Raw genomic sequence first — 26361 nt, 5'->3', positions numbered from 1 at the left:
ATATTCGGGAAGGACTTAGACATTCTGGCTGGGAAGCAATACAGAGATTAGAAACAGAGTGTGTGGCAGCTATCTTGGGAAGTCCGTTGTTTGTCAACCAAGGGGGTGGGCACGCATTTAGTAGGACACATTTCTGTTGAGATCCAGTCCTGACTGCTGCAGAGGAAAGGGGACATTTTCTGTCGTTACTGTAAAAACTGTAAATCCCCAACTTCGGTGGGTTCGCAGCCACTAAATCTGATGGCTTCAAATAAGAGTCTGTGGCATATTTCTGTCCCCAAATTCTCATAATTTAAGCATTCATTTATTCACCCTCCCAATGACAATCCGAGTCATAACAATGTTGTCTTACTCCGACATCCATGGGGTGAGGGCTGGGGTGGAGAATTCCATGATTAAAAGAAAGAATGTGGGTATAAAGTGCCATGGCCATGACAGAACTCAGTGTTAGCCATCTTCTCCACTCACACTTAACAAAGAGAAAAAAGAAAGTCATATACGCACGCACACACACACATTACAGAACTGTTAGGTAAATACTGAGATAACTTCCTTTCTATGTTGAGCTAGGATATTATTATCACATATTTATTCCTGTAAATTTGTAATTGATGCTACCTCCCCCATGTGAAGGCAAAAACAGTTTTCCCTTCTGCACACCATGGTGTCCCTAGGACCTCACACAGTGTCTGAGGCACAGAGAAATCACTTGGAAAATATATACTAAATGAATAAAGAAATGGGTAGTACACACAAGCAGAACTCACACTTGGGGCAGGCTTGTGAACACTCTAGCCCCCCTAGAGTGCCCACTACAGGTCAGTGTTCTTAGGGGTGTCTCCCTCAAGTCAAGCATGCTCTGGCTAGGTTTTCCGATTTTATATTTGACACAACATACATTGTGAAAAAGAGCCTGACAGAAAGCAAGCCAGAAAGGAGATGCACAAGCAATGAGAAGGGAGAGGGAAATGAAAGGTGCAAAGCACCCAGATGCAAGTTACTTGAAAGGTATCTCTTGCAATTGAGTGACAACCTCTTAAAGTCTGTTCCAATAAATAAACCTACCAGCCAGCCTGGACTAACCAAACACACCCACCAGTTACAACACATTATTTCATGCACTTGGGGTATTGAATGAGGATTCAATATAGTTTCTTCTTCTTCTTCTTTTTTTTTTTTTTTTTTTTGAGATGGTATCTTGCTCTGTTACCCAGGCTGGAATGCAGTAGTGCCATCTCAGCTCAGTGCAACCTCTGCTTCCCAAGTTCAAGCGATTCTCCTGCCTCAGCCTCCCGAGTAGCTGGGATTAGCTGGGATTACAGGCACGTGCCACCACACCTGGCTAATTTTTGTATTTTTAGTAGAGATGGGGTTTCACCGTGTTGGCCAGGCTGGGCTCAAACTCCTGCCCTCAGATGATTCACCCACCTCAGCTTCCCAAAGTGCTGGAATTACAGGCGTGATCAACCGCACCTGGCCTCAATATAGTTTCTAATAAGGGGTTGGGGTATTTACAAAGAGGGATGTTGTTTTATATACTACAATCAAAAGACTGCATTTATTTACAGAACTTTAATGGTTACAGACATTGCTAGAGTCAAGATAAGGTATCAGTAAATGAAATAATGAGTCGGAGAAATAGTACATTACTTAGAAAAAATTTACTGGAAGTTTAGTCTTTAAGCCATATATTTAAGGGAAGGTTAAAAACAGAATCAGATATTAACTGATTAAATAATTTAATTGGTCAACTTGATAGAGTTAGTAATATTCTTATTAGGTAGTTCAGAATTTTTATTGTTATAGAGTTTACTTCTAAATATTCCACTCTGTGCTTTCATAACATTTAGTGACTTGCTTAATCACTTACCACCTACTGCTTTGCTCTGTATTCATGTATGTGCATAACATCTTTCTTCTATCAAAAAATACCAAGAGCAAGGCTGTATCTTGGTCATCTCTGACTCCAGAGCTGGAATCGAATCAGCATTCATAGAGAGGCACTCACAGGTAGGAAAGGGAGGGATTCAGCAAGCTGGACTAGAATAAAGAAATATACCAGAAGCTTCAGTGCTATTATGGCCCTGGTTACAAATGTGTGTTGGATCCTAAGGCCATCAGAGGACCATTGGAGTGATCTAGTCAAAGTGGCAGACATGGAGAAATGCTGCAGTCATACGTGAAGGCAGGTGGCCAGAAGGTCCATGGGAAGGAAATTATGCCAGGCAATATGGACACTAGGTAAGCACCATGAAGGGTGCATATGAGCAATACCCAGGAAGGGTCATCATACTGTCCACAAAAATGGTCCATTGGTCTTGTGAGGGAGGAGATCAGAAGGTCTCTATTTGCCAAAATCCATTTCCAGTGCTAGAACTGGACCCACTTTGCAACCAGCGAGAAAACTGGGTCTGGACGGGAGCAAGCAAAGGACAGAAATAGAAATATTAGACGTGGGAGGCATTGGCCTCAAGGGGGCTGAGATGCTGGGGGAGAAAGTAGAAGGGGATGACAGAAGAGAGGTCCAGAAGGTAAAAAAAAAAAAAAAAAAAAAGTAAAAAAGCAGGGGAAGGTAGCAAAGCAGACTCACAAGAGCAATTGGAATGGAATAAGCATTTGCCCAAAAAGCCAAGGTCAAAGAAGGTGTGCAGCAAATTAGTGGATGGTGCTGATACTAAGAGAGATCTGGGGAGTGACAGCAAGGGCACGAACAAGCCTCAAACAGCAGCTCTGGCTCAAGAGCTGCTTATACCCAGGAGCTCGCTGGGACAGCCTGTGTTACAGAGCCAGCTAGAGAAGGTTTCTCAGCCTCCTTTCAAAATAGCTATGAAAACTGATTTTACCGGTGGAAGTGGATACTTCAAAGGAGAGAAGACAATGCATTTCTTCATGAAAGTAAAAAGTGAGTGGGCTTCATTATTGGTACTTGCCACGTGGTTCAGGAGTCAGCAAACATTTTCTGTACAAGGCCAGATGATAAACATTTTGGGCTTTGTGGGCCATATGGTCTCTGCTGCATTTTTTTTTCTTTACAAACCTTTAAGGATGTGAAAACCATGCAGCCTACAGGACCTGGTTGGTCAGCTAGCCATTTTAAAATCTCTCTCTCTCTCTCTACATACATATATGTGTATATATATTTACCTTAAATATACCTTAAATATATACCATATATACACCTTAAATATATATAATTATATATTATATATTATATATTATATATTATTCTATATCATATATTAATATATTAGTATATAATAAAATATATTAATATATTATATATACCTTAATATATATTAAATTAAATAAATTAATTAAATATATAATATATATTTAAGGTGTATATATAATATCTATCAATATATATTAATTAAATATATATATTTAAGGTTAAATTTTTTTCATCAACTGTATTATGTCCTATGCATATAAGCAGAAAAAGGGAAGGAAGCATGTGCCACAATATAGAGGGCTCTAATTCTAGAAAAGATTGCTCCCCATTGTAATTTAGATATTTGTTTAATCAGTAAGTAGTCACTAAATTCTCAAAAGATGGTCATCATTTGAAGGGATTCCTTAGGAAAGAAGTGTTTCTTCTTTTGGAGCCAATTCTCAGATGTAGATAATGGGAGAAAAGTCAGAAATCATTCACCAAAAAAATACAGATGTCAAAGAGATTCTAGACATTTCTTTTGTTTTCCAAGCTATATTTTCTTGTGAGTAGGGGATGCTGAATGGATGCTACAGCATGAGTGGTCAGAGAATGGAGTAACACATGCACTCTAGTCCTTCTCAGAGCCTGTCAACACTGAGATCTGCCTGTGTTCCTCAAACTCAATCCTGTAGAGTGGCCACGTGGCAGGGAATACACACTCCTGACACAGAGCCACACCTCATGTTATAGGCAACCTTCAAGTTCATGAAAACAAATCTGCAAGTCTGCAGGTCTGTGTTAATTACACCACTGCTCATTCTGAAGACCAGGCCAAAGTGGGACAATTTCAAAAGTCACTGTGTGACTAATTTCAACACTACTGGGAAAAGAAGAAGTATTCAATACCAAAGGAATAATGGCAACAGACATTTCTAGGGGAGTAGTTGAACAGACAAAAATGTGTTACAATGTCAAGCATGAAAATATCCGAAGAAAGATAACCACTTAAGAAACCTAAAATTAAGTTCTTAAAGGAAATTATGTTAAACAGAGTTTAATTAGGAATTCAGATAGTATAAGATAAATTTGAAAACAGTTAATTTTTCCCCCACTCTAAAACATTAGGCTTGCTTATCCAACAGTTTTGTGTGTTTATAAGCTGGGCACAAAGGGTTACACGAGCATGTCTTTGTGATTCGTGGTGATAATATGTGCTCTGCAAAACTTGGAAGAATTGTGTTTATTAGGAGTAATCACTGAGTCAACACGTAATCATTAAGTCCTCACTGGGTCACAGAGCAGCGCTAGGAGTTTCCATAGAAGTAAATTACCACATCCTACTCGGGGTGGGGGTGGGGGCTAAACTACAGCAGCTGAATTTCATATGAAAAGGTTAGAACCCCAGCAAACAGAATTAATATGCTAATGTAATCCCTTCCGCTTGCCTAATAGCAATGGCTAAGTCCTTTGACAACGCCTGCTTTAATTATTCTGTGCACTTACATACTGCAGAGTGCTTTCATCTGTATTATTTTACGTGATCCTCAACATTGTGACACAGAGAGGGCAGTTACCGTTATTGTTTTTAGGAGCTCTCCCAGCTAAGAGGTAAGAATGCTAAGACTCATAGCTCTTTGCAGGGGTCCTCAATCCCTGCACATTCAAATCACCTAGAGAGCTTTTTTACAAAAACTTTTATACATTGTAGGTGTACAATGTGATGCTTTAATATACATAGTAAAATGATTACTACAGTCAAGCAGATTGACATATTCATCACTCACATAGCTACCCATTCCTGTATGTGTAGCAGAAGCCTAAAATCTACTCTCATAGCAAATTTCTAGTATACAATACAATATGAATAGCAATAGTCCTCATGCTGTACATTAGCTCTCTAGGCTTAGTCATCCTACATAACCACAACTCTGTACCCTTTGATGACATCTCCCCTAAGTCTCCCTCCCATCCTGCCCTCTGCTGCCCTCCACCCTTGGTAGCTACAGTTCTAGTCTTTGATTCCATATATTCAACTTTTTTTTTTTAGATCCCACGTATCAGCAAGATCACACAGTATTTTTCTTTCTGTGTCTGACTTATTTTATTTAGCATAATGACCTTCAGATTCATCCGTGTTGTCACAAATGGCAGGATCACCTTGCTTTTTAACTCTGATAAAAATTTCGTTGTATAACTGATTTGATCTTTGCAAATTATATGAATGTATTAAATAATCACATGTACCCTGAAATACATGCATCTGTTGTGCAGCAATTAAGAAAGAAAAAAATTACATGCATACACAATTATAATTTCTTTATCCATTCATCCACTTACAGACACCTCAGTTGTTTCTATATCTCAGCTATTGTGAATAATGCTGCAATGACCACGGGAGAGTGCAGATATTACTACCAGATGATGACTTCACTTTGTTTGGGTATATAACCAGAAGAGGTATTGCTGGGTCATATGGTTGTCCTTTTTTTCTCCTTTTTTTTTTTTTGAGATGGAGTTTTGCTCTTGTTGCCCAGGTTGGAGTGCAATGGCACGATCTTGGCTCACTGCAACCTCTGCCTCCCAGGTTCAAGTGATTCTCCTGTCTCAGCCTCCCAAGTAGCTAGGATTACCGGCATGTGCCACTACATCCTGCTAATTTCTATTTTTAGTAGAGACAGTGTTTCTCCATGTTGGTCAGGTTGGTCTTGAACTCCCGACCTCAGGTGATCAGCCCGTCTCAGTCTCCCAAAGTGATGGGATTACAGGCGTGAGCCACTGTGCCCGGCTGGTTGTTCTCTTTTTAATTTCTTTAGGAACTTCCATGCTGTATTCCACAATGGCTGCACTAATCTATGTGATTGGTGCCAAAGTGCCATTAAAAATAATGATGCCGGCCGGGCGCGGTGGCTCAGGCCTATAATCCCAGCACTTTGGGAGGCCAAGGTGGACGGAGATCGAGACCATCCTGGCTAACACGCTGAAACTCCGTCTCTACTAAAAAAACAAAAAATTAGCCGGGCGCGGTGGCGGGCGCCTGTAGTCCCAGCTACTCAGGAGGCTGAGGCAGGAGAATGGCGTGAACCCGGGAGGCGGAGCTTGCAGTGAGCCGAGATCGCGCCACTGCACTCCAGCCTGGGCAACAGCGTGAGACTCCGTCTCAAAAAAAAAAAAAAAAAAAAAATTAGCCGGGCGCGGTTGTGGGCGCCTGTAGTCCCAGCTACTCGGGAGGCTGAGGCAGGAGAATGGCGTGAACCTGGGAGGCGGAGCTTGCAGTGAGCAGAGGTGGCGCCACTGCACTCCAGCCCGGCCGACAGAGCGAGACTCCGTCTCAAAAAACAACAACAACAAAAAAAGTAATGGTGCCATTAAACGTAATGGCAAAAAACACAATTACTTTTACACCAACATAATACATTCTCACCGATAGTGTACAAGAGTTCCCTTTCTCCACACCCTAACCAACATTTATCTCCTGTCTTTTTGATAGTAGCCATCCTAACAGACGTGAGGTGATATCTCATTGTGAATTTATTTTGCACCTAGAGAGCTTTGATAGTCTACTAATCCCTGAGTGTTTAGGATGTTCAAGACTAGGGCTCAACATCAGTGTTTTTAAAAATCCTCCCAGATTAATAAAATGTGCAACCACAGTCAAGATACACTAGGTAAAAAGATTTCCTTGAGGTAACATAGCTGCTCAGCATCAGAACTGGAATTCAAACCCTGAATTGGAATCCTGTGCTGTTCCCAAGGTTTTCTTTCCTATTTCTACTTTTATCACAAGTTAACCTTGGATAAAGAAAGATAGAAAACAAGTTTAATATAATTGCTGGAGGACCTAAAAAAATATATATAGAATTAGAAAACATTTGAGCCAGAAGTTACCTCCGAGATCATCTAGGAGTCCAAACTCATTGTTGTGCAATTACAGAAACAAAGGCTCAGAGTTTCAGCTCGTTTCCCAAGGTCACACAACAGTTTGTGCAGAGCTGGGACTAACATTCAAGCCTTTTTCTGGCTTTCCAGTACTTTCCATAGTGTTTAGTACAAGGTTTGTTTAAAAAAGTGTTTTGACTCAGAAAAATCCCAGTCAGTCTGCCATGTAATCCACTTCCAGTCTTCCACGTGACTCCACATGACACTGCTTTGTAAAGAGAAGAAGGATAGAGCTGTGAGGTCTGGGTCCCTACATCACTGATTCTTGTAAGCCCAGTTCCACAACTTGGCAGGATAAAATAGTCTTATTCTGCAGCATGAAGAAAGCTCAGTATGCAAGGAAAGTTCCCACGTTTGGAGGTAATCCACCCAAATAAAATACCTGTCTTTCTCCTACTTCTCCTGTCTTTTGTATCTCAAATACAAAAGATCTCAAGGTGATTTCCAAGGAACAATTTTCTTATCAGATGAGTTTCTTATATTACCCTTATTATGGCTTACAAACTCAACAACTGCAGCTTCTTAAATCCTATTTTAGGTAGTACCAAATTTGGTGAGAAACACAAAAGAATGCAGGAAATAATCAAAATAAAATAACAAGAAGAAGGCAGAGAAAGAAAAGGAATCATTTATCTAGCACCTACTGTGTGCCAGATGCTATGTTAAATGTTTTAGCTGGATGATGTCACTTAGTCCCTTTACAACTTTATGAGGGAGCTACTAATGTTACTTTCAATTTTACTCATGAGAGAACTGAGGCTTGGAGAAGGTAAATAACTTGTCCAAAGTCTAACAAGCCGGGCTGGGTCAGAAATCCGTGTATGCCTGGCTCTGAAGAATAAACTCCCAACCGTACCATAATGACTCACAAATACTATCAATCTATCAAGTGCAATAATAAAAATCACATAAAAAACTGCAAAATTCAATCTTCTACCAATTCCACATTTCATTAGTGATAAATTTCATTTAAAATTAGAGTTAAAAAAACACACACACACTGATGTTGTCTAATCTATTTGACTGCAGCCTCAAAGCAAACCACCTGAAACGGTGTCTTCAAAGGAAATATAACATTTGAAACCACGGTTCTTGGCTATACACCAACTTTACACTTTATTTTTATCTGTTCAAAACCACTGACACAGCCAGGTGCGGTGGCTCACACCTGTAATCCCAGCACTTTGGGAGGCCGAGATGAGTGGATTATTTGAGGTCAGGAGTTTGAGACCAGCTTGGCCAAAATGGTGAGACCTCATCTCTACTAAAAATACAAAAATTAGCCAGGCGTGTTGGTGTGCACCTGTAATCCCAGTTACTCAGGAGGCTGAGGGAGAAGAATCACTTGAACCCAGGAGGCAGAGGCTGCGGTAAGCCGAGATTGCACCACTGCACTCCAGCCTGGGCAACAGAGTGAGACTCTGTCTACAAACAAAAACAAAACAAAACATTGACACATTCATCCCCACACAGAACTGTTCTGAATTTTGTTCCTAACTTCACATTAAAGATTTTTGAATGCAGCTATTCTATACAGTTATTTGTATAATTCCAAAACAAAACCTAATTTGTTTCTTACATTGGAATACCTCTCTGCAAGAGAAGACCAAGATCTCCACTTACCAGATAATTTACTTTTTTCTAAATTTTAAATTAACCAATATAGCTACCCATTAAATTTAATAGGATCAATTATAATAGCAACATTTATTAACCACCTCCCCATATCAGATAACATTAGCTTTTGTCATATTAAGATGTTTAGATTTCTAAAGACATAATCGTAAAAGTTTAGGTCCTGAATAGAAGTAATTAAATACTTTTATTCTGCTGTTGTCCTAAGAAAAAAAACAGCTAACATTTGTATGGCTCCTTAAACCACACAACATGCTTTCGTACACCTAATGTCATTTAGTGCATTCCAGTGCATAGGCCAATGCTGAACTATCTGTATTATTTCTGTTGGATTGTCATGGGATCTGACTGTTCATGACATGGGTTTGGACATGGCTTAAAGACAGGCATCAAATGAGAGAGACTAATAGTCACTTCTCCAGAAGGAAAAGATAAACTCTAGGATTCTCTAGATCTAAGACTTTTTATTTGCTATTTTGATAAATTACCTAAAAGATTGTATGTTAAAATGCCCAGTCATGCAAAAAAAACATTAAGTTCTTCCAGGTTTCAAATGTTTGGGTGAACTGGGATGAACTATAAACAGATTTTCTGAGGTTTTAGGACATAAGGAAAAGCTGATAAAAGAATTTTAATAACAAGTAAGTTTTGGAAAAAGTAGTCTAAACTATTTACATATCTAAATAGCCATTATTCCCACCTTGAAACATCACTGCACACATAGATTATTATCCAAATTACAACTGGCACTAACACACACACACACACACACAAACACACACACACAGTCAGCTCTAATATGGGAAACAGACTGTGGAGTTAATATTGACTATTCCTTGAATGGGATAAAACAACTTCATCTAAAAAATGCCAACATTACAACATTGGTAACAAAATAGAAAATATCAAAATTACACCAAACTCTGATGTACAAGCCATATAAAAGAATTGGATGCAATCCAGGAAAAATCATTCTAAATGACCAAGCTGCTGCCAGATGAAAATCTAAAAAGATAAGAATTGTACCATCTGGCAAGATAAAGAATGAGAGAGAATATTATCTAGGGCTTTAAAATCATGAGCAGTGTAGATAAGGTGAACATAACAATCCAAATCCTGAACTATTTTAATGAAGGGGTAGCATTTGAAATTTGAGAGAGATACTGTGAGCAAATAACAAGCAATACTGCACATAGTACTGAATTAATTTGTAGTGGACCTCTCTTGGGGAACCCGCCCTGCTCAGAGATCACAAGTAGGCCCAGGTTTTTCTCCTTAAATACTGAATGGAAAAGTCATAGATATACTCAGGTGAACTCTCAAAATCATCAGCTCAGAAGTTCTTTAAATATAATAATAATTAGCTAACATATTGAACACTTACTGTTTTCCTGATTACTGCGAATAGCTTTACATGTGTTGTTTCCTTTAATTAAGTATGATCTTCCCATAACAGACTTAGACATTATTTGTGAACATCCCACTTTAATTTTTTCCTTATTGTTAGCTCTAGTGGGTAGTAATTTAATCTGTTTGAAACAGTTTTCTAAGTATAGCTGAAAAAGAATGTCTAGATGTCTGGTGATATAAGATAATGTACATAATAAACATTATTTTCACCAAGTAAAAAATAAAAATAAGAAAGTAAGTCCCCATGTCCATGTCTATCCCTCATAACCTTGTTCCCCAGGTCCTCCCCCAACCCACCCATCACAGCTCATTCATTTAGGGTCAGGAGCCTGATACAAGCTGAACCACTCACAGTGGCACTTCATCTTCCAGCCACAACTGATTGGCTCAGTTAGGGCGAAGTCCTTACTGGGGACTGTTTTTTTGTTTTTTGGGGTTTTTTGAGACGGAGTTTCACTCTGGGTCCCCAGGCTGGCGTGCAATGGGACTGTTTTTTTAACTGGATACAATGGGATATAAAGCTCAGCTGCTGTTTCCCATTCTACAAAAGTTGAGGATAACATCTACTGCAGTGAGCGGCACTAAGAAGGTTCTGGCTAGGAAGAGCAGATAAATTATTTACCTAACCATGACGCTTTTGCAGTGACAAGGATAAGATACATAAACTAAAAATATCTCAGACAAACTCAGATGTGTGATCCTTCTAGTCCTTACCAATAAAGAGTCCCTGAAAGACACAACAATGCAAGGATTGGACAATGGCTGTTTTATATATTTATTTATGTATCTAGTATTTGAACATTACAGAGACTAGTTTTGAAAAAGAATAGTCTCTACTTTAATTATAGTAATAAGGTTAATTAAATGATTTTTTAAATATTTCTGGTTGCTAATATTTCTGGTTGCTAGAGAAACTTATTAAAAACAACAGCACCAGGATGGTGTGATGAACATGAAGTTGAGCTGCTCAGATGCCCCTAAAGGAAGGCTCATTGACACAGCTGTGGGGAGTGTTGTCAGCAGACAGCCCTCAGCTCTCAGCCTTTGTATGGGGTTATTTCAGTAGCAGAGAGCAATGATGCCCCAGGGTCATACCATTTCTGGGATGAGCCACAGCTAATAACCAGTTGAGGTGAGGATATAAAGGCCCAGCCATATTGAGTAGGCTTACTAGATTTAGCATATAAAATTACAGGATGCCCATTTAAATTTGAATTTCACATAAACGATAAATGATTTTTACTCTAAGTAAACCTCATTCAAAATTTGAATTTGGAATTCAAATGTGCGGCATTTTCTCTGGTGACCGTAATGTTGCCCCAGTGCAACACAACTCTGATGGCCATTCTCACCCCAGAGCTCCCTGTGGGGTGTGCCAAATAGCTCTTAGATCAGCTAGCTTCTCCCCCTGCCTCCTTCCTTCCCAAGGCCATTCCCTAGAAAGCATCTTGTATGTGAAACTCCATCTCAAAGTTTGCTTCCCAGAGAACCTTCCACAAAGGCACCAACTTTCTGTTTTGCCCTAAAAAATTCAGATTATAAAAACAATAGCCCAAAGGTTTTTTGAAGTCTAAAATGACAAGAAAATGATTACTAAATATTTTATTGATGGTTATATTTTAATAGTTTTTTTAAAGTATTGATTGATTTTGAATATTAATAACCATTATATAATAATACAAATAATATATGTTCATGAAAATAACTATTTTGCAAAAGAAAAAGGATAGTGAAAAGAGTGGATTCTTTTTTTTTGAGACGGAGTCTCGCTCTGTCGCCTAGGCTGGAGTGCAGTGGCGATCTCGGCTCACTGCAAGCTCCGCCTCCCGGGCTTACGCCATTCTCCTGCCTCAGCCTCCCGAGTAGCTGGGACCACAGGCGCCCGCCACCTCGCCCGGCTAGTTTTTTGTATTTTTTAGTAGAGACGGGGTTTCACCGTGTTCGCCAGGGTGGTCTCGATCTCCTGACCTCGTGATCCGCCCATCTCGGCCTCCCAAAGTGCTGGGATTACAGGCTTGAGCCACCGCGCCCGGCCAGAGTGGATTCTTTTACATTTTAAATTTTTGCAAGTTGCTTTCTTGAGTGTCTCATTACAAGACTGGTGGATTTTCATATCTGCTCATGCATTTAACTTGTTATTTTGGTTGAAGTATATGAAAAAAAGTAAACTTTTCATTATAATACCATATAATTGTAGATATTCATCTTTAACACAAACTAAAACTACCCAAGTGGCAGTTTCTTAAAGGTTAGTTATGATATAAAACCTGAAACTTTATCATTATTGAATTAAATCACTGTTACATTAAGATATGTAGGTCTATCTTGCATATTTAGCAGAACACATTTTAGCAAACATATTCACTTTAAATAAATCATTAGAGCTAGAGCTTTTCTGGGTTTTATATAAACTTTACAACATATTTGAGCCACTGCATAATCAACATGTATATATATTCCTTTCCTCTTTATGGAACTTAATTTTATTATCTTTTAAAAAGAAATATTGGTAGTAAATCTTTGTTATTTGTTATGAGATTTCATGTTCTAAGTCAAGAAAGCAACCCTCCATTATAACATTGTTGTTTTGGGAATTCACAATCCATTTTATGATGATTTGTTTTATTAAAGAATTTACAAGAAATGCATTTCAGCAAAACTTGAGAACTGCTGAGAGCAGCAGAAAGGCAGTGAAGTGCAGTGGCAGGACCAGGCAACTCAGGACCGAAGGGTCCAGGATCAGTCTTATGAGGAGTTCAAAAAGTGGTTTATGTGGAAGCACTTGGTAAAATGCAACATACTGCAAAATGATCAATTATTATATTTGGGAATTTATATTTAGTTAAATGTTGTTTGCTAGTTACTATAAATTATTAAATGGAAATAGGTGTGGCATATGTCTGTAATCTTTGATGATGTTTATGTCATAGAAGAAAACTATGCTTTATTGTAATATGAGCCTTCGGGCAGATCATAGGCTGTAATTTGGTGATATCCAAGGATGCATATCCTATTCTGGAACATTTCCCAGAGATGCAGCAACATTTGTAAGTCTAACTTTCATCCTGTGAAGTAAAGCACTGCATATATCTAGGTTATATTGTGCTGGTTTTATCATTATTAACATACATATTCTTTATGGCATAAAGGAGCATCTAAGGCCCCTTGTTGCTATAACATAATAGCAAAGGTTCTTATGTTTTATTGGCTGTCAATCACTATAAAGAAATGAGATACAAGCCATGCTCAGTCAACAAGGTGAGGCAAACACAAAAGTAACCCACCTCCAGTCTAGTACAAACTTTATATAAAGGTGACAACAGTGATCAGAATCCCTTGTTGACAAAGTTCATCCTGCACCCACTCTGCAATGCACTCACACTTTGTTCTGTCCCACCCCTATCAGTACCTCCCCTTCCCTACCACCATCCCCCTTGGCCCTCCATGCCCTCCTCCATTGCTCCTGTCTCCTCACCATCCTCTGCATCTCTTCCTAGCATTCTCTAGAACCATATGACTTACCTACTCTCTTGTGGCTCAGATTTCCTTGGCTGACTATGGGGAATACACTCATCTCCAATGGCTTTGGGATCACTTCTCATCAATTAAGCCATGCCAAGCAGTTCAATAGGCCAACCAGGAGCCATGGAGGGTGATGTGAGGTCATGTTAAGTTGTGGCTAATGAGAACAAACTAGAATAACAAAACTCCTAAGTACCCAAAGGACCCTTCCTTCCCAGCGAGGGGAGTGCTGAGTCGGAGAAACAATGCCTCCAACAAATTTGGACATGTTCCATTTGGCCTGGGATCAGGCCTGTCTGCAGCTTCTGTTGGCCATTTTTGCATTTATTGCCTGATAAAAAACCTCACATGGTTGTTCCCAAGCAAGAAGAAATATTACTAGAATAAAATGTGTATAATAAACACAGCATATCACAAAAGAAACATGGTCATATTTAAGAATAGATAAAGTTAGATAAAATGGCCTAAGGTTATATAGTTACAGAAGCTCTGAGTCAAGAGTCACTGAATTCATCCTCCCTCCCAACGGAGGAGACTCCCTGTAAAACAAGGGTTGAAAAGTTGAATTCCTATAGGGACTAGGCAGGTAATTTAAAAAGTAAAGGTACCAGGCAATAAGGAATGGTGAAGACTGTGGCAAACAAGAAAACACATGCCTTTCTACATCAGGCCACCCTTAACACAGCTCTATTCAATTGTCATCTTCAGGCAAATGGGCCCAGTGCTACTAGATTTTCCCATTTTTCAAGAGAAACTTGAAATCTAGACTTTGAATAACTTTAAAATGTTTCAGCATTTACTCATTCTACTGTTTTTAAATACTGCCTGAAGTCAAAGAAAACATGAAAGTGGACCAGACCTGGCTCATCATAGTGACTTCTGCTCTTGAAAAACCTGTCTAATAGCCCAATATGAATTTCAGCAGCTCTAATCCTAAGCTCTCCCTGCACTGAACCAAAGCTCATATTGGCACAACTTCCACTTTAGATTATATAATTCTGTCCTATGGATCAACACAGAATAACCCTACTCTTTGTATGTATTTCCTTTTTGTTCCTGAAATGTCCTCTAGAAACAATGCCTAAGCCTTTACCTTTACTCTTACCTTTGCTAATACATGCAGTCTGTTTTTGCTCTCTATCTTTTTGAATTTATCTATTGCTGTTTTATGCTTTTCTTTAAATTGTCTTCATCTTGCCCCTTCTCAAGTATCTACAGTAAGTCTCTACTGCCTTTCATTTTTAGTGTGTCTATGGTCTGGCCCACGGTTACCTATTTAAATCTCCCAGTTTGTACCTTCTGCTCTAACATATTGTTGGCAGGAAATGATTCTTCCATTCCTGATGCTTCTTTCCAAGGAGGTGGAAGTCTACTGCAGTCTACTCCTGCTTTTCTCTGTCCCTGTACTGTCCCTGTCTCTGGTATACAGGAGTGATTTAGCTGATGGGTAAATTTGAGAATAATAAACTGGGCATGCTTACATCAGCTTTCTTTTCTCCTACCTGGAATTTCCTTTCTCCTACTGGGATTGAGATACCCACAGAGAATAGAAGTCCTCCATCAGTAAGAGTGATATTTTGGCCTCCACCTGTCTTTTAACTTCTATAGAACCTAGTTAGGGAACTGAGGAGTTATTTATTGTGCCCTCTGAAAAATGCAATTCACCATGTTCCTTCCCAGCTATGGAGAGTCTGAAATCCCACAAATCATTACAACTAAAAGGTAGTGCCTTTACAGCAAAAGAAACTACCATCAGAGTGAACAGGCAACCTACATAATGAGAAAAAAAATTTTGCAATCTACCCATCTGACTAAGGGCTAATATCCAGAATCTACAAAGAACTTAAGCAAACTTACAAGAAAAAAATCAAACAACCCCATTAAAAAGTGGGTGAAGGATATGAACAGACACTTCTCAAAAGAAGACTTTTATGCAGCCAACAGACACATGAAAAAATGCTCATCATCACTGGCCATCAGAGAGATGCAAATCAAAACCACAATGAGATACCATCTCATACCAGTTAGAATGGCAATCATTAAAAAGTCAGGAAACAACAGATGCTGGAGAAGATGTGGGGAAGTAGGAACACTTTTACACTGTTAGCAGAACTACAAACTAGTTCAACCATTGTGGAAGACAGTGTGGCGATTCCTCAAGGATCTAAAACTAGAAATACCATTTGACCCAGCCATCAAATTACTGGGTATATACCCAAAGGATTATAAATCATGCTGCTATAAAGACACATGCACACGTATGTTTATTGTCACACTATTCACAATAGCAAAGACTTGGAACCAACTCAAATGTCCATCAATGATAGACTGGATTAAGAAAATGTGGCACATATACACCATGGAATACTATGCAGCCATAAAAAAAGGATGAGTTCATGTCCTTTGTAGGGACATGGATGAAGCTGGACACCATCATTCTGAGCAAACTATCACAAGGACAGAAAACCGAACACCACATGTTCTCACTCATAGGTGGGAATTGAACAATGAGAACACTTGGACACAGGATGGGGAATATCATACACCAGGGCATGTCATGGGGTGGGGGAAACGGGGAGGGATAGCATTAGGAGATATAACTAATGTAAACGATGAGTTAATTGGTGCAGCACACCAACATGGCACATGTATACATATGTAACAAACCTGCACATTGTGTACATGTACCCTAGAACTTAAAGTATAATAATAAAAAAATAAAAAAATAAATAAATAAAAGGTAGTGCCTTTAATCTTGCCCAAGGTAGTCCTGCAGCCTTTCAAAGAGCTTAATTAAGCCCATAGTAAGAAATATTGTATTTTACCAGGTTGTATGTAGGTCATAGAGAATGTGATTGTGCCCTCACCACCATCAGCAGCGTGGGATGTGTGTGTGTTGGAGGGCATTGAAGAAAGACTAGTTGACTCACAAAATATTTGTTCTTGCCCATAAATCTGTGGTTCTGAGAAAGACAAAGACCTAGAAGAACATCCAGATGATCGGGAGACAGTGTTTCCCTCCTTTGTCACATCAGGGCCCGCATAGAGAATGACAATACTTCTATGAATCTCTGGGGTAAACAACAAAGTCCACTCACTCTCTGACAGAAGTGACCAGCCCAGTGGTTCTAACCACCTCAGTCCTTACCTAGGAGCTTCAAAGGCCAAGAAATTCAGTGTCTTAGCACAACCATGTGCCTATGCACATCAGCTCAAAAACTCTGCCTTAAGTCCAGTGACCAGAGCTTATTTGTCTTTCTTTCCCTAGAATCTAGCAGAGGGTTCTAGCACTCAAAAATCTTTATTGAAAGATAGACATGGGCTGGCACGGTGGCTCATGCCTGTAATCCCAGCACTTTGGGAGGCCGAGGTGGGTGAATCACCTGAGGTCAAAGAGTTCGAGACCAGCCTGGCCAACATGGTGAAACATTGACCCTACTAAAAATACAAAAAATAAGCCAGGCATGGTGGGGAGTGCCTGTAATCCCAGCTACTCGAGAGGCTGAGGCAGGAGGATTGCTTAAATCCAGGAAGTGGAGGTTGGATTGAGCCAAGATCGCGTTACTACACTCCAGCCTGGGCAACAGAGCCGGAGTCCGTCTCAAGAGAAAAAAGAAAGACAGACATGAACACACAGGCTCCTTCTAACCCCAGGGAATGGAAGGTGCAGGATTCAAATAGCCGAAGTCCTCAGAATAGTGTACTGACTATTCAGAATCAGCTTGATCAGAGAAACTTGATGTTAATACTCATGTGTCATTTGCATGGATTTTTTAAAAACATAATAAAATGCAGGTGACAGTGTCAGACAGGCACACGTTCATTGCTGGTAGAAACACAAACAGGTGCCACTATTCTGGAAATGTGAACTATAAACCTAAATGTTTTCATACTCTTGGACTTGAAAATAAAAATTTATACCTAAAGATATTTATTATAGCATTATTTTGCACAACAATACGGCATTAGATAAATTGTGTGATGGAATTTTATAAAGCTTTATTGGCATCATTTATGAAGAGTGTTGGTGACATAGGAAAGTACTTCTCTTGTACTATTAGGAGATTGAAAATAGAATACAAAGTGGTATATAAATTATAATTTCAACCATTTAAAAAATATATATACACATCAATATTCCAAAAATAACCAAATAATCACTGAGTGATAGCATTATCGACAATTATTGGTTTCTTAGTTTCTTTTCTTTGCCTTTCCTTTTCTTTTTTCTTTTTTTTTGAGACAGAGTTTCGCTCTTGTCACCCAGGCTGGAGTGCAATGGCACAACTTCAGCTCACTGCAACCTCCATCTCCGAGGTTCAAGTGATTCTCCCTCCTCAGCCTCCCAAGTAGTTGGAACTACAGGCAGGTGTACCCAGCTAATTTTTTTGTATTTTTAGTAGTGACGGGGTCTCACCATGTTGGCCAGGCTGGTCTCGAACTCCTGACCTCAGGTAATTCCACCCATCTCGGCCTCCCAAAGTGCTGGGATTACAGGCATGAGCCACCGTGCTCAGCCTACCTTTCTATATTTCTAAATTTTCTACAGTAATACTGCCTTAGTTGTATAATCATAAAATATTTTAGTAAAATCATATTTATGGGATCTGTAATGAGATAGTAAATGCTTATAACAGTAAGCAAATTAAGATGCATAATTGTATATATAGCATGACTACAACATTTAACATTTGTAAAATATATATTTAGAAAGGAAAACTCCAAAATAATAACTGTGGTTGTTTTTGGATAATAAGATTGAGCAATTCTCATTCTCCTTTCTACTTTTCTGCATTTTTCAATTTCAAACAATGAAAATGTATTGATCTTATGATGATAACAACAATAAAATTCCGTGTTTTTTAGTTCAAAATTTAACTCAGGCTTATTTTGGTAGAATTTTCAAAGTAGAAGATTAAGGAAAGCTAAGTTGGAGGAGGACCTAATTATTATCCGAGAAAGAACTCTTTGGCAAAAACATCAGTGAGGTTAAAACAGTCTCATTGTAGCTGAAAAAGACCCCATTCAACTCGATTTTCATAATCTAGCTTGCAGTCACTGTTAGACTTGAGAACAGCAGTTAAACTTTGACATTTTCGGCACTCTGACTTTTCTTTCTATTCCAACAACTCACAGCTATGTCAATTTTTAAATTTAAAGCATCTCTGGAAACAAGAGACTGTTTAACAGACATAAAGACAATAAAAATACAATGTCCCCTTATTGTCTTTTTCATGTTCAACGTGTTTTACTAAGATTCATTTGTCAAGAAGTGACAGATGTGGAGAGTTTACCAAAAAAGGACACAGCCTTTAGCATATAATCAGGGAGAATTTCTTTCTGCTGATCCATGTTGACGTTAACTAGCAATATGGTTGCTTGGCATTTCCTCCCTGGAAGTGAATTTGCCCTGTTACTGGAATATCTTTCTTCCGCTTCATAAATCTGATAGTGTGAGCATCAGGAAGCCCTGTTACTGTCCGACACTACTTCTAGTGGGCTGGAACATAAGCAGCTCCATGTTTATGACAATTCTGACTGCTTACGGGTGAAAAGAAACAGAAAAAAAAACCAAGAAGGCTATCAAAATGCAAAATAATTCAAATGGTGAAATTAATCTCTTCCATTTTTTTGGAATATAATCTGCCAATCACTTTGTGCTTTAATGTGCTGACAGTGAAAAGAAGAAATTAATCTGAAGCAGCATTTTAGCTGATAATGAATTATCCATTTGAAACTAAGATTTTTTTCTGATGGAGCATGCAGTGTATCAGAGAAAGTATCAAGAAGTCTCCTTCCCCTCATCCCACCCTGAGGGTATAACACTGAGTTGCTCTACCATTAACACAGGGATTCATTGATACACTAGATCTTTTGAAACCTGTCCAAACATTTCTCTCTATTCTTTCTACTCATACAGTAAATTATCATGTGATGGAATTTTATAAAGCTTTTTAGACATCATTTATGGAGAGTTTTGCTGACATAGGAAAGTACTTCTCTTGCACTATTAGATGATTAAAAATAGAATACAAAGTGATATAAAATTATAATTTCAACCAGAATATTCCCAAAATAACCAAATAACACTGAGTTATTATGGGCAATTATTGGTTTCTTCTCTTTACCTTTCTATATTTTCTAAATTCTCTAATATTAAAGTGAAAAATAGAATGTGTATACAGGTGAATAAATGTCAAAAGGCTGTGGAGTAAAATATGAAGAACAGAAGAAAGGATATTGTGGCAGAGGATGCTAGCTGCTCACCAATGTCTAATTGCTCTCTTTCCTGGGCACACAGGTAAACTACATTTCCCAGCCTCCCCTGAAGTTATGAGCAGTCAGTCACACGGCTATGTTCTGGCCAATGGAATGCCAGCAGGAGAGAGACATCACTTCTGGACCTGGACCAGAAGAACCTCCATGTGCAATCCTGTCTCTCTTGCTTCACCTGCCAGTTGAATGGAGAAGTCCTCAATGACATTTAAAAAAAAAAGAAAAAGAAAAACTGTGAAGAAATAACAGAGGAGAGCTACCCAGGAACTGCTTGTCCACAAATGCTCATATTGAACTATTACATGAGCAAAAACTAAACTTTTATTATATTAAACCACTGAAATGTTGAGGTTCTTTGTTTCAGCAGTTAGTCTACCCTACGACCATAATTACATCTATTTAAACAACTGTTGAAACAGCCATCCACATAGAGAACTTCACCTATGTTATGTCCATGATGAAAAGCAGAAGCTTAAAAAATGACAAATCTATGTTTTCAGCCCACAGATAAATAATTCAAATTACTGTTTGATTTTACAAATCCCTTGTTCTCTAGATGTGGTGAAACATTTAAAACGTTTTTGCTAACTTGGTGGCCATCAATCTGAGAACATCACATCACTCTGCATAGGAAGTGATTGGATTTAGATATGGAGTAAGACATCACAGAAGAGGTAGCACTTCAGCTCAATCTTGAAATATGAGAAAGAGCAAAACATGTGATTAGTGTCCAAGAATTTTAAACAGGAAAGGGTTCATAAGATAAGAAAACTAAGAGCCAGAGAGGCTGGAACTTGTCCAAGGTCACACTACTATACTGTAGCAATCTTTGGTTTAGATGAGGAATTCCTTCACTTCCAGGCTGTTTCTTGTCTTTCCCATTTTCCTCCATATTAATTCACATAGCAAAGTATTTTTTGTAAATTATCTGTTATTAGGCAATGACTGCATGCATTTTCAAAATTTTTAATATCTGTCTACACACACACACACACACACACACATACATCCATAAACATACCTGAATGTATGTAGGTATGTTCCTAGCTGAACCGCAGCAGATCCTCTAATACAATTGTATCCATAATTAAGGAAAACTTCTCCATTCCTACTGACTTCAAATTGCAAATATCTAGCCACGTATACTGTGTGGTAACTAGTCTCCTAAGATGGACACCAAATTTCATACCTCGTGGTATCCATGCCCTCGTGTGGTTCTCTCCTACACTGACTTAAGATTCCCAATCAAGTGTGTTCGAAGTGGCAGAGCACCAATTTCAGCCTTTAAAAGAACTGGCTGCTGCTTCTTCCTCCCTCTTGGAACATTCAATTTGTGGAGTCCAGAGCCACAGTGTAAGTACAGCCATGTAACTACGGCGGGCGCAGTGGCTCATGCCTGCAACCCCAGCACTCTGGGCGGCTGAGGCAGGTGGATCACTTGAGGTCAGGGGTTCGAGACCAGCCTGGCCAACATGGTGAAACTATGTCTCTACTAAAAATACAAAAATTAGCCGGGCATGGTGGCACATGCCTGCAATCCCAGCTACTCGGGAGGCTAAGGCACAAAAATCGCCTGAACCTGGGCGGTGGAAGCTGCAGTGAGCTGAGATCGTGCCATTGCACTCCAGCCTGGGCCTGGGCGACAGAGTGAGATTCTGTCTCAAGAAACAAAGAAGGAAGTACAGCTGCGTGACTAGAACGACCACACAGAGAGGCCATATGGAGAAGGATAGAGACCTAGCTGTCTCGGGAGCCCAGTTGCAGCCACCAGGTGACCTCCACCACAGCCAATATCTGACTGCAGCCACAAGAAAGACCCCAGTTAAACCAGTAGAACTTCATGGCTGTGCCCAGTCAACCACAGAGCAATGAGAGCTAATAAACTGGTTATTGTTTAAAGCACTCACTAAGTTTTAAGGTAGTTGGTTAGACAGCAATACACAACCAAAACAGAATTTGATTCACAGAAGTAGGGTATTGCCATAACAAAACCCTAAAACATATGGCATGGGCTTTGCAATTCAGTGGCAGGCAGAAGCTGGAAAGCTCCTTGAGGAGATGAATAGGGAAGGCTTGAAGGACACCGAAGAAATTGCTATTGGAAACTGGAGAACATGACCTGAATTATGTGCAGACCAATTAGCAAAACTATCTCCTGTAGCATGAAGACAAGAAGAATATGTCATAAACAGATAGCTCTGGCTAGGAGATTTTCAGTCAGAATGTGGTCAACTTCTCCGTATCCATGGGTTCTGCCTCCATGGGTTCCTCATCCGTTGGTTCAACCAACCACGGATAGAAAATATTCAAATAAATAATAATAGTACAGCAATAAAAATAATACAAATTTTTAAAATGCAGTACAACAACTATTTACATAGCATTTACATTGTATCTGGTATTATAAGTAATCTAGAGATGTTTTAAAGTATACGGAAGGATGTGCATAGTTTATATGCAAATACTATATCATTTTATATAAGAGACTTGAGCATCCTCAAATTCTGGTATCTGCAGTGTTCCTGGAACCAACTCCCCACACATACGACTGTATCGAAAGCACCAACTGGTTTCTTTTGGCTGCCTGTGTTAACATACAAGAGGAGCAAAATGAACTAAAAAAGTAATTCTTCAGTTTTTAACCAAAATTAGGAGAAATATACAGAATTTAGGGCTTTCTGGATTCAAAAATAAAACTTTCTCTTTTCTAGCTCCTCCAGGCAGCAAAAGATCCTGGAAGAGATGACCTGAGAGCAAAGACCAAATCCAGGACCCTTCTGGCAAAACATGATCCCAAGAGTAATTTTGCATCAGTGAGGTGGCTAATTTGTTGAGACCTTAGGAAGTGTTGAGGATATTCCTCATAGACTCTTTTATCTACACAGAAAGACTTCTAAGAACCTTAAATGGCATGTCTTATACACAATCTCACCCAGACAATAGAGCTCCTGAGAATATTAAGACGTTGTTCCACAGTACCCTGATTCCCAGGCCAAGGTAGGGGGGTCTGTCTCAAAAACAATTGTGCATGTGGCTTCTGTCTAATCAAGTGACCCTGTAAGATTTATAGGACACTTGCACAGTTTAAGAAATCTGTACTCATAAGGTACCATCAGCTTGGACTAAAAGACGCAAACATAGTTTAAAATGAAAAGAAGTCTGAGATATGTTCATCGGCTTGCTCCTTTCTGCCCGTGGATGCCACCAAAGAAGCATCATTAAAGTCTCTCTTCTTCCTGCTGTCATGTCTAAATCAGAGTCTCCCAAAGAGCCCGAACAGCTGAGGAAGCTCTTCATTGGAGGGCTGAGCTTTGAAACAACTGGTGAGAGCCTGAGGAGCCATTTTGAGCAATGGAGAATGCTCAGAGACTGTGTGGTCATGAGAAATCCAAACACCAAGCACGCCAGGGGCTTTGGATTTGTCACATATGCCACTGTGGAGGAGGTGGATGCAGCCATGAATGCAAGGCCACACAAGGTGGATGGAAGAGTGTGGAACCAAAGAGAGCTGTCTCAAGAGAAGATTCTCAAAGACCAGGTGCCCACTTACTGTGAAAAAGATATTTGTTGGTGGCATTAAAGAAGATACTGAAGAACATCACCTTAGAGATTATTTTGAACAGATGGAAAAATTGAAGTGATTGAAATCAGGACTGACCAAGGCAGTGGCATGAAAAGGGACTTTGCCTTTGTAACCTTTGACGACGATGACTCTGTGGATAAGATTGTCATTCAGAAACACCTGTACTGTGAATGACCACAGCTGTGAAGTTAGGAAAGCCCTGTCAAAGGAAGAGATGGCTAGTGCTTCATCTAGCCAAAGAGGTCGAAGTGGTTCTGGAAACTTTGGTGGTGGTTGTGGAGGTGGTTTCGGTGGGAATGACAACTTTGGTCATGGAGGAAACTTCAATGGTTGTGGTGGCTTTGGTGGCAACCATGGTGGTGGTGGATATGGTGGCAGTGGGGATGGCTATAATGGATTTGGTAATGATGGAAGCAATTTTGGAGGTGGTGGAAGCTACAATGACTTTGGCAATTACAACAATCAGTCTTCAAATTTTGGACCCATGAAGGAAGGATTGGAGGCAGAAGCTCTGGCCCCTGTGGTGGTGATGACCAATACTTAGCCAAACCATGAAACCAAGGTGGCTATGGCTGTTCCAGTAGCAGCAGTAACTATGGCAGTGGCAGAAGATTTTAATTAGGAAACAAAGCTTAGCAGAAGAGGAGAGCCAGAGAAGTGACAGGGAAGCTACAGGTTACAACAGATTTGTGAACTCAGCCAAGCACAGTGGTGGCATGGTCTAGCTGCTACAAAGAAGACATGGTTTAGACAAATACTCATGTGTATGGGCAAAAAACTCGAGGACTGTATTTGTAACTAATTGTAGAACAGGTTATTTTAGTTTCTGTTCTGTGGAAAGTGTAAAGCATTCCAACAAAGGATTTTAATGTAGATTTTTTTTTTTTTTTGCACCCATGTGATTGATTGCTAAATGTAATAGTCTGATAATGATGCTGAATAAATGTCTTTAAAAAAATGAAAAGAAGTCGCTGGGCACTAAGTTTATATTGATAGAAAGCTGAGGAAGCTACTCAGCTGTAAATATAGGCCATTTCTTATGCAAAAGGAAAGATGACTCAGAGGGTGAAAACAAAAGCCCAAGTGGTGGAACCAAGAGCCACAGAGGACCACTCTAGGGAGTAGAAATGAATTTGGTCAAAGAATTGGCAACATTTTCTCAACTTAATTTCAGAATTGCTATGAACAAGCGACTGCTCTATGCTTCCTATTTTCCCTTTCATGAATGGGATTTCTATTTCAATTTTTCATCACTGCCTAGCCATTGTATTTGTCTGTTGGGTGGGAAGCAGATTCTTTGTCTTTTTACTTCATCAATCTTCAGGTTCACGGTAGCCGAACCCAAGAACCTTAGAAACCTTAAGCCAAACCCAAGAAACCTTAAGCTTGCCTAGATATGATTGAGGTGACATGATCCTGGATTTAAAGCTCAAACCTAATGCCATGATATAAGTAGACTTTAATGGCCTTGGAAGGGAGAAAAATGTATTTTGCATGGAGGAAGGACATACATCATTGAGAAACACAGGGTGGACTGTGGTGGCTAGTCTCTAAGGATGGCCATCCATCGTACCATGGCACTTGGTATTCATATCCTTGCATAAAGCCCTCCCACATTGAATCTGGGCTGGGTTGTGACTTGAGTTAACCAGTAGAATAAAGCAGAAGTAATGCTACACTATTTCTAAGCCTAGTCTTTAAAAGGATGTACTGATTTTGTTTCCTGCATCTTGGAATGCTGGCTTTGAGAAACCCTAAGCTGCCGCGTAAGAAGTTCTGCGACAGAGGCCATATGGAGTGGTCATAAGAACAGAAGAGGTCTTGAGTCTGCTTAGAGAATGAACAGGCACAGTGATCCCAGTAAAGCCCAGATGACTCTAACCACAGTCACCAACTGACGGCAACCACATGAGAGACTCCAAGTGAAACAAGCAGAACTGCCCACCTGAGTCAACCCATGAAACTATGAGAGATAATAAAATGATGCTTATTTTAAGCCACTAGGTTTTAGAGAGACTTGTTAACAGCAAAGATGATCAAAACATACTTATTTACATGACTCCTGAGGACTCCATGGCAATGAGTTTGAACCTATCCACAACCAAGGCTCAGAAATATATAGGCATGTCCAGTGGGCTTGGGAAGAGGGCCACCATAAGCCAGACTCCAGAGAGGAGTGTGCCACAGTGAGCCAGGCCTGAGGATAAGTGTTGACTGGATGGAAACATTTGTTCTGAGTTCAAATGAGGCTCAACTTAAGCCACACTCATCCATCCACCTGGTTCCCTATATACTATGGGGCTAAAAAGCAAGATTATCAGAAAAAAGAAAGTTAAAAAAAACCTTATCATCATGAGCTTAAGCAATTCTGCCAGAAAGATACCTTTTTTCTCTTCCACCTCACTCTCATCCGTTGTCCCAATCCCTACTGAAGAGTGGAGCCAAAAAAAAATGTAACCAACAAACCAGAGAAAGGAGTGAACACCAAAGATGGCAAACAGGTTAGTTCCCCTGGATACACACTCCAAGTACAGTAATAGAGAGTTAGGCACTATCAATGTGGACAATGTGGACAATCATTAATAATAATTAATGAGGGACAATGAGGGAAGCTGCCGAAACAGAAGGCTGGCAGACATAGGCTGTTGACATAAACTATATGAGAAATAAACTCCCATTTTTGTAGATTCACAGAGAGAAGAAAGATTGAGGTAAGGTGAGAAGGTAAGGTGAGTGATGCTATTAATTAACATGCATATAGGGAAAAACAGTTGAAATCATCACATCCAGAAGCCAGAAACTTGTTGGAGACATTTGGGTTACATATGTGAATCCTTTATTGGAC

General features: G+C 39.5%; 1 pseudogene; it reads left to right on the top strand.

Annotated features, from left to right (window-relative positions):
• The first annotated feature begins 23177 nt into the window (after positions 1–23177).
• On the top strand, positions 23178–24354 carry LOC105468026 (heterogeneous nuclear ribonucleoprotein A1-like; annotated as a pseudogene).
• The last annotated feature ends 2007 nt before the right edge of the window (positions 24355–26361 follow it).

The sequence above is a fragment of the Macaca nemestrina genome, chromosome 11, assembly GCF_043159975.1.
Source record: "Macaca nemestrina isolate mMacNem1 chromosome 11, mMacNem.hap1, whole genome shotgun sequence".
Taxonomy (NCBI): Eukaryota; Metazoa; Chordata; class Mammalia; order Primates; family Cercopithecidae; genus Macaca; species Macaca nemestrina.
The sequence above is the reverse complement of the archived record's forward strand: the minus strand, read 5'-3'. Positions and strand labels throughout refer to the sequence as shown.